This window comes from Hipposideros armiger, unplaced genomic scaffold, assembly GCF_001890085.2.
Source record: "Hipposideros armiger isolate ML-2016 unplaced genomic scaffold, ASM189008v1 scaffold_1259, whole genome shotgun sequence".
Taxonomy (NCBI): domain Eukaryota; kingdom Metazoa; phylum Chordata; class Mammalia; order Chiroptera; family Hipposideridae; genus Hipposideros; species Hipposideros armiger.
In genome coordinates, this window is record NW_017732609.1 from 196582 (window position 1) to 206021 (window position 9440).

The 9440-nt window shown below is 35.8% G+C and overlaps 1 protein-coding gene across 7 annotated transcripts in view; it reads left to right on the plus strand.

Moving 5' to 3' along the window:
• Positions 1-9440, plus strand: part of CSDE1 (cold shock domain containing E1) — a 38384-nt gene that overhangs the window by 2940 nt on the left and 26004 nt on the right. For 4 of the 7 annotated variants that reach the window (XM_019633214.1, XM_019633216.1, XM_019633217.1 and 1 more), the window contains exon 2: positions 5053-5439. The exons of 2 other annotated variants lie outside the window; for them this stretch is intronic. The gene's annotated coding sequence lies outside the window, so the exon portion shown is untranslated. Of the gene's footprint in view, positions 1-3046; positions 3132-5052; positions 5440-9440 lie in introns of all 7 variants that reach the window. One more of the 7 variants, XM_019633215.1, reaches the window with a different exon arrangement.

The following is a 9440-nucleotide window of genomic DNA, read 5'->3' on the forward strand; positions in this document are numbered from 1 at the left end:
GACAGCAACTTGTCTGTTCCCCTTCCCCCAATTCCCCAGCACTGTTCCCATCCCCCCAATTCCCCAATAAAAATCTTTAAACAAAAACCAAAATAATACAAAATTTCCTTTATAGTTAATACTGCCAATCCTGACGAATTCTAATGTACGTTTTTCATTATGGGTATTATAAACTGAGTATGATATTCTAGGCAGTATTCTGTTCAGAAGTATTGAATAGTAACTATTTTGGAGCATTTTTATAATTAATATGTCCTTTTATTCTGAGGTAAAATAGTGTGCGTAGTTGAAAGTAAATTGATCTTCACATTGAATTTGTGAGCGCTATCCATTGGTTTGCAGCTACAGCCAGTACATAACCAGCTAGTTATTTGTACTTCTGTTTTTTAAATGCAGTAAGTACAAATTTCTGTTATGGTCATATTTGTTAGATACTGCCTACCTTTTATCAATGAAAGTCTGCCCAAGGGCCTTACATTTACTGGTGCTTTACTGAGCATGTCAGTGCCTTTTCCGATCATCAATCTATACCTGCTCTGACCAGTATGGTAGCCACTAGCCATGTATGGCTATTGTGCACTTGAACTGTGCTCAGTTCTGAATTGAAATGGGCTGTAGTTATAAGATAAACATTGGATTTCAAAAAATGTAAAAAAATCTCAATTTTTTTAGATTGGTTACTTACGGAAAATGATAACATTTTGGATATACTTGGCTAAATAAGATACATATTAATTTCACTTGAATAGTTTTACCTGTTTCAACTTTCATATGATTACTGGACATTTTTAAATTATCTATGTGGCTTGCACTGTTATTTCTGGACAGCGCTGGTCTACTCTTAACTGATTTTGTGTATGGAGCATTTCTTCCGCTTCTTCCCACACTGGCATTGATCTTCAAAGTACTAGTGTATGTAAAGGCAGGTAAGTAATAGATGGATACATACTTTTAAATAACTTAGCTATTCAAGTAACTAAAACCCAGCACAATTATTACTAAACATACAAAAAGATAGTTGCAGCAATTTGATTTTCTTTTATTTTCACTCAACATAGTGATGACTTACATTGCTTTAAGTTGGTTAATTATCTAAACTTCATTATTTTTCTTAGATCCTAAAGTAAAAGTGAATTAAAACCTGTTAAGCAATTCAGTTATACAGATTATAGCAAAATGATATACTTTAACATGTCTTGAGTTAATGCATCAAGAAGTATGAACTGGGAAGTTAAAGGCAAGACTATTATTCATGTAAGTCAATGAATGGAGAGAGAACCTTTCATTCCTGTGCTGCCTAGTGAGGTCTTTTCTCAGAGGAAGAAGGTATTCTCTGAAGAAAGTGATTAGGTGGGGAAACTTGTAGACTGGTTTAGCATTTCTTTAACACTCTCCCCAAGTGAGTGCTTTACAAACTTTGAGATTTACTTCTCAAAATGATAAACTCGGTTATGTGATACATTTTAGATGGATTACTAATCACATAAATTGTTTTAGTTCAACATTTATTTATTTAGAGCCTATTATGTGCTTGGCTTCTACTAGACCTTTGAGATAAAGCAGTGAACTGGGGGAGATAGTAAATAACAAAACAGGTGATGATAAATCTAAGACAGGTGAAGTAGGGATTATTTGGCTTATCAGTTCAAGTAAAGGAATTAGTTTTAACTCCTGAATCAAAATGACATAATAGTTGGTAATTAATTAATGGTGATAGTATTTCCATACAGAGCAAAAGAAAAAGGAGTTGACGTAGCAATCAGGGAGACTCAGAGCCACATTTAAATTGCTGCTTAGTTTTTTTATTGAAGTTCTATGTCATGTGACTTAAATATCTCGCTTTTGGGGAGGTGGAGGCGATACATTTACTATGTTCAGAGGGTTAAGGCAGAAGAAGTTGTCAACACCATCCATGAATGTTAATAATTTTGGCATTAGTGAATAGCCAATTTTATTAAAATGCCCAGGGTACCTTTCAAGTGTTTTATTAAGTGCTAATTTGAAAAGTATTTAGTCAGCTGTGAAGATACTAATGAAATTCAGTCACTCTCAATTATCCATAATGGTGGGTTTGTTTGCATTTTAATAGATCCTAATAGACTTCATTAAATGCCCTAGACTGGCCCTGCAATGCTTCAGATTTTAGATTCTGGAAGTCTCTTATTTCTGTGTTAACAAGTGACAAACCCGATAGTTCTTAACATAATACAACACTAGACTGGGTTAATCCAATTCAGATTTTTCAAGGTTTGTTTCCCCACAGTACATACAGCCTTTTCCTTAGCAGTTTGATGAAATTCTCACTTGTTTTATCAGGTAGCAATTCTGAGGTCTTTGGGTTCATAAACAGACCCAAGGTATTAAGGTTAAACCAGTGTGCCAAGTCTGTATTTTTAAAAGTAAAGATTATTTCTTGATTGGATAATTCAGACTTTATATAGTTAACCAAAACAAACATTTGTAAAGTTACTAGAACTGCCTATGCTTGCACTGTTGTGTCATTTGCCTATTATGGACTAGCTACCTTTTTGCTATATTATTTTCTGCTGTGGTTAAGTTTAGCAGTGCTGCATTAGGCACTAAAGGGGGCTGTGATAAAGAAATAAACTTGTTCGTCTCAGAAATTTGCAATATAATTGGAGGAACAAGATCCATAAACAAAGTGAGCGAAGTGCAGAAAGAAGGATGCAGGCAGTGGGAACTGCTGCCTCACACAAAGGGGATTAAGGTAGTAAGTCTGTGTTGGAGCGGTCATAAAAGGCTCTTTATATTCTTTGTGGGAAGAAGGTGAGAAATTCAGGGATCTTCCAAGAGTTCTGTTAAGGATTAGGAAGGAGAATGCACCTATTTAGGAGAACTAGAGAGAGCAGTAGAAGGTAGAGACACCTTGAATGGTGGTTCTTAAACCCTGGTTGCAAGTCAGAAACATCTTGGAGGAGGGGGATAAAGAAAATAATACCAACTGCTGGGACATAATTCTAGTAAGGTCAAATTAGAATGTCAAAGTGGGATCCAGGCTTTTTTTTTTTTTTTTTTTTTTGCACAGGTTGTTTGTTGGGTTGGATACAGCCAGGATTAAGACCTTCCCATCTAGAGTGCTGAAGAAATCGCTGAAGATTTTGGACAAGGAGGTAGATGAAATTGTAGTTTTAGATAGATCAGCCTGGCAGTGTTTTATGGCAGAAAATGAAAGGAATTGACACTGGAAGTTAGCAGATGTGTTAGACACCTGGATTACAATATGTTATGTAGGACAAAAGATAAATACAGAAGATATCTTGAAGGAAATATTAAGATGTACAACATTGGGTGTGGAAGCGGCAAGGGAGGAATCAAAGATCATTAACAGAAGTGACCCCACTTCAGGCCAGTTAAATTACTCTTTGAGGGAACTGGGTGTAGGTATATTTTAAAGCTTCCCAAGTGATTTGAGAATCATTCTTTTAAGAAGTACCTAATCTGGGTAATAGAATGATCCAAATAAAGTTGAGAGATAAGACAGATGTAATATTTGATAACTTAACAATATTTGATAACAAAGTAACAATATAAAGCCATGGGATGTTAGCTACACAACCACAAAAAATGGCCAAAGATAACTATTTTTTTCCTTAGTATTTTTTTATTTCCACTTGGAGGACACAGTTGCAAGTAACCACAGATCAACTATTACTGAATTTTCATTTTGCATATGAGCAACTGAAATTTAGATTGTATAACTTGTTCCTAGCATTTTACTAGTATCAGTGATTAGAATTGAGCTCTCCTGCTCTTAAGCTATGTCACCGGCTGTGACCTCTCACCTTATTATGGTCATTCTTATTTCTGATGTTTTTCACATATACTATTCATCTTTCAGCATATCTAAAACCAAATCTACCTTTTCCTGATCATATAAATCATTTTAGTTAACAGCACCATTTTAGTTAACATTTGAGTCTAAAATAATTTCTTATAGCTAACAAAGGACAATTCTGTGGTTTTATTTATAAATATATTTCATTTCTCTTTCCATTTCATCTCACCTTAATTGTTTCTCATCTATGGGCATTTCTCATCTATTTATGGCAACAGCTCAAATGACATGTATTTTTCCTTCACTAGTCATCTCCCATAAGATTTTGAGACTTAATACCCTTTTATTAAGATTGTTTATTAAGACTGTTTCCTATTATATCAAATTGAAATGCTTTATAATCTGGCTCCACTACACCTGTCAAACCACAGATCCCATTTCACTTTAACCCAGCCTCTGTTCTAGCCATACTAGTCTATTGATTCCTCTGAAACAACAAGGCACACTTGTTGTTACAGTCATTCATGCAATAAACCTCCCTTGATGCCAGGTATAGACAATCACATACATGGATGGTCTCAGCTCTCAGGAAACTTAAGATTTAGCGGCATACTCTGGCTCGGCTTATGTGATATTTTATGCTTAGAATACTCGGCTGTTTTCTTTCTCTTAAAAATCTGCCTATTTCTCCAAATTAAGTTCAGATTCCACCTCTTATTAAAAGCCTTTGCTGACTATACTCATCATGTTGCTTCGATGCACATACAGTGGTGAATAAACAATAAGTTGTATTTCTGTATAGTATGTGACATAAGTACCCCGGTATTAGTTTAGCAAATTAATTTTTGACATTTTGTCCTATGTTCTGGGTTTTCTCAATGTGTAACTCTTCTCAGCAAGAGTGTAAATCCCCTAGTGGCAGGAACTTCTTTTATATTTTCTACAATACCTAACAGTGCTAGATGTTTTATAAAACACTTGTACTAAATATTATGCTGTGTAACTTAGAGCTTATTGGGTGGGGTGTCAGTAAGGACTGAAATAATTCCCTGTTTGGATGTGTTTCTAAATGAGGTATCTCTTAGCATGTGAGAGATTGTTCAAATAACATCAAATGAGTGTGCTTTCAAGTTTCCTGCATTACTTGCCTAACCATTGATTCTAAGTTAATGAAATGAGCTTGTCCCTCTACCTACCCTCTGTCCCTGATTTTTTTATATAAGTTATACTTAATGTCTTCATTTTTTTATCTCTAGTATGAAGTGTAACAGAACAGACTTTACCACCTGAAACTGCTGCTTCAAGTTCAGATCAGGCAAGGAACAAACCTCGAAACAACCACCAAGACCAAAGAAGAGTCCACTTAAGTTGAAGACACAACACTTGATCTGACACAAGAAGTTTGTGCCTACTCAACAGCTTTGAAAGAGCACTTCCCCACGCTGCTAGTAGTCTTTGTTTTCTTCAGTGCCGTGCTGTGAGATTGCCTGGTGCAGCAGCAGTTGTATTCTTTATTAGCTTGATAGATCATTTTGTCTCGCTCTTTTTTTTAATACTAGCAACTTTCATCCTTTGAAACGTGTGCTGAAAAAGAAGAATCAGCAAATACTACTGAAAGTGCAATATTTGATTATCACTGCGAGGTAGGTTTGTAGTTTCCTGTTGGCAAGAATCAGTTTATGATTCTGGATTTCCTAATTATTGGGTCAAATACAAAATCTTTTTAATCTGTTCTCTTCTAAAGGTACTGAAAACTATTTATATTCTCAACTATATATATCAGCACTAGATTATTTTATTTTATTGTCTTTTAGAGGGGAACAATATGGCCAAAACTGAGATTTTTTTCACATAAGATTATACTTATTAGTATATGTAGATTTATTATTGGTCCCTTAGAAAAACTCCATCTGTATTATTTAGAAGTTAGGGTTTCAGGTAGGAATGCCCATTACAATCTTTGTTCAGGGTCTTTGTAATCTAAGGTACAGAAAGCCTACAGAGCAGGGACATTTGAAGGTGACCAGTACTTTGTTAAGAGTCTCCTGGTAGAGGTGTAGAGGTAACAGTATAGCAGATTGAGGGAGATCTGAAAGCATGTGGTATATATTGAGTAGTCCATTGTAAACAGTAGAGAATACAGTTTTGTGGGGTGAAGTGGGCAACTGGAAAGGAAGGCTTGCTGGGGGCAGGTTCTGAAGTGCCCACTATGTTTGACTTTATTCTGTAATGAAAGTCATCAAATGTTTGTAAGCAAGGGCTTAATGGATTTTGTATTTCAAATCAGCTTTATTGCTTGAGGTTTTAAAATTATATTCTCAGAAGTGTATCTTTAAAAGACAAATGGTGCTACTTTTAATTAAGAGATAGGCTGAGGATGGGCAGACATGTTAAGAGCAGTGGATAGAGTGTAAGGAAGGTAAAAGCCAGGGTGTAGGCCAAGAAAGGGGTAGGCACTCAGTGTTTTTTCATGGTAGAAGTGATTAGACTTGGTGATCAGTTGCATGTGAAGATGAGCCTGAAGGGAATTGACTGGGTCTGCCCCTTTGTCCAAGTTAGAAACCATTGTTGTTCATAGGAATGGGGAAATTTAGGTGGGGACTTGCTGAAATTAAAATACATTGTGGAAACCTATTGTGTTCATCAGCTAGCAATCCGAAGTTGAGGAAATGTGCTAGTGTGGAATGTTAAACAATGGTTATTTGGGGGAGGTAGGATTATGAAGTGCAGTTTTCCTTTTTAATGTTTAGTTCCTAGGTTTTCTAAAATGGATAGAAATAAAGACTTGAAATTCAGAAAGGAGTCATCACTTTATAGTAAAAAGGAAGATGTGATAAAGAGAATGTTCAAAGAAATACAGGTAGTCAGGAAGGAATGCCAAAGAAGATAATTTCAAGAAGTTGGGGATAAACCTTTTTAAAAATGCTGCAGCAATCAAATAGAATGAGGAATGAAAATAGGTATTTCTAGGTTGTCTTATAAAAGCTTCATCACCATTTCAAGAATCACTGGGGCCTTGGGGCCAGCCGAGTGGCTCAGTTGGTTAAGAGCTCGCTCTAGTGCAAGCTCTGAGCAACAGCGGTTCGAGTCCTGGCCCGAGCTGAGCTGCCGCTGAGCTGTCAGTATGTGGCAGGATGGCTCAGCTAAAAAAAAATAAAAATAAATAATCACTGGGGCCTTTATGTACAGTTTATTTAAAGGTCAGTGACTTTATTATGGTAATGACCTTACTGTGTGGGCCAGAATTGTTTCTTAACTGAAAATTACCAGTGATACCAATTTATTTTTGTTACCAGTGTTCTATAAACAGACACTCAGTTGCTCAGTTTTAAGGTTATTGTACCATTTGCTTTTTCCATTTGTTTCTTCCTACCTCCTTATCTGTTTTTTTAAGAAAAAATAATTTTAGATATAGATTGTGCTGGATTAGATAAGATAATGCAAATTGAAACTATACCAGTATCTTTACTGTTCAAAAGGGTAAAAAACTAGACACTAAGGTCTCCACTTCATGTCTCTGACTTGAATTGTAGAAATAGATTGAAAGTAGAAGTGCTTTTTGGTTAGCCTAAATTTTGTATTCTAAGTATTAGTTTGCTACAGGAACAGTTTTAATATATAGATAAATACACCTGATGCACCCATAGCTGTCAAAAATTAAGTTATGTTGACATATTTACAAACATAATTTTGGGGTGGTGGATATTGACAGGAAAACATGCTCTGATTGTACAGTTGTGACTTACTCCGATTAAAAGGGGTGCAGCAAAGGAAATAGATTTGGTAATACAGTAGAACCCCAGATTTTAAAAGGGACTTTCATAAAAACAGTAAAAGTAGTACATAATTAGTAATGAATAAGTATGGAAGAATGGGATTGGCCCTAAAAAGTAGCAAGAGAGAATAAGGCTAATCAGAAGTTTGTTGAGGGTGTGAAAATAGACGTGGATTGATTCAGTGAGTGTTTTGATCAAGACAATCTAAAGGGGTCAAAAGGAGAGCAAAGCTAGGAACATTAAAAGAAAACCCCAGATGAATGAGACTATAACAGAGTAACTTGCTAGGGGTGTGGTAGAAGTTATAAGAGAACTGTGACCAAGATTGATTTTCAAAGTCAGGTGTGGGAGCTTTGGAGCTTGCTCTCCATTTCTACCAAAAATCCAGGAGCAAATGAAAACTAAAAATTTTCCATAAGGACATTTGACAGAATATCTCATGATAGCATAAAGGTAAGTTGGATAATACATCGAAAGGTCTTGACTAATGGACTGATTTTCAGAGAGGTCTCCAGGTGTGTGTGGCCAGATTCTATCCTTGCCCTGCTATTTAAAAAGACCTAACAATAAGTGATATGAGTACTTATGTGCTAAGCACTATTCTAAGGCTTTTCATATGAAGCAACTAATTTATCCCAACAACCCTGTGAGGTACCTATCAAGGAAGGCGATAGAAGAATGCTTACAAGATAGGATAGATTACAAAACCTAATGATTTAAAATTATTATTAAAGTTGGAGCTCCAAGTTAACCAACAAAGGAAATTTAAAAGCATTATTTTTTCTTTAGGAACAAATGATCAGTTATAGAATCACTAAAGAATAAAACCTAATAATACTACTTAATTTGTTAAGAAATGATCTGGAGATCATTTTAGTTATACAAAATTACTGAAAGTCTACAAAATCATGAAACCCCATTCACTCAGTACTGTATATATTGGTCAGGGTACAGTTAGAATAGTAGTGAAATGCATTTGAATTAACATTGAGAACAAGTCCAGGAGACAGCAGTCAAGTATGCTGTAAATGAATTCCTGACAGTAGGAGCCAAGCAGACTAGGTTAGGAAAAAGGGGAAACAATTCAGATGTAGGAAGAAATTACAAAGCACAAAATTTTCATTTTTCCTCCCAAGGGAATTTGGAAACCACTCAGGCCCTCACTGTACACTTGATGAAACAATCCGAGAGAAGTTGAAAGTATGGGGAGGAGGCCTAAAAGCCATTCTTCTGATTCCAGTTCTGTGTTCTTCAAGGAACTTGAGTTGATTTCTTAGATTGAAAGTGAAGTTTAAATTTGACCTGAGATTCTTACCAATTCTCCTTTTTTTTCTAAACTTCATGGGGTTCGGGATTTTTGTTGCGTTCACTCATACATGAGCCGAATCTAGGGCAGTGCTGATGCCTTATAGGCACTCAAATTCTGGTTAAGGTAGAAGTCAGCTTTTTAGAATAGGAGCCCTGGAGTCACTACTGGGTGCTATGCCCGTTGACTGTTTTTAGCTCTGTGCCTTTAAGACACCATCTAAGTATTTTCTTACTGCAAACATTAAATTAGGGTTTCCTGGTCTTCTTAAAATACAATTGAAATCATACTATTATAAATGTCTTTTTTGTCATTTTATATGACAGTATAAGTGTTTTCACACATCCTTTCTAATGACTGCATAGCATTTAAATTACTATGACTTGATCCAGTGTTGGGCTTCCAGGAATTTCTTTTTTTTTTTTTTAAAGATTTTTATTGGGGAATTGGGGGGATGGGAACAGTGCTGGGGAATTAGGGAAAGGGGAACAGACAAGTTGCTGTCGTTTTGTTCTTCAGTCTAGTTGTGGAGGACGTTGCTTCACTGGCCCAAGTTGGCACC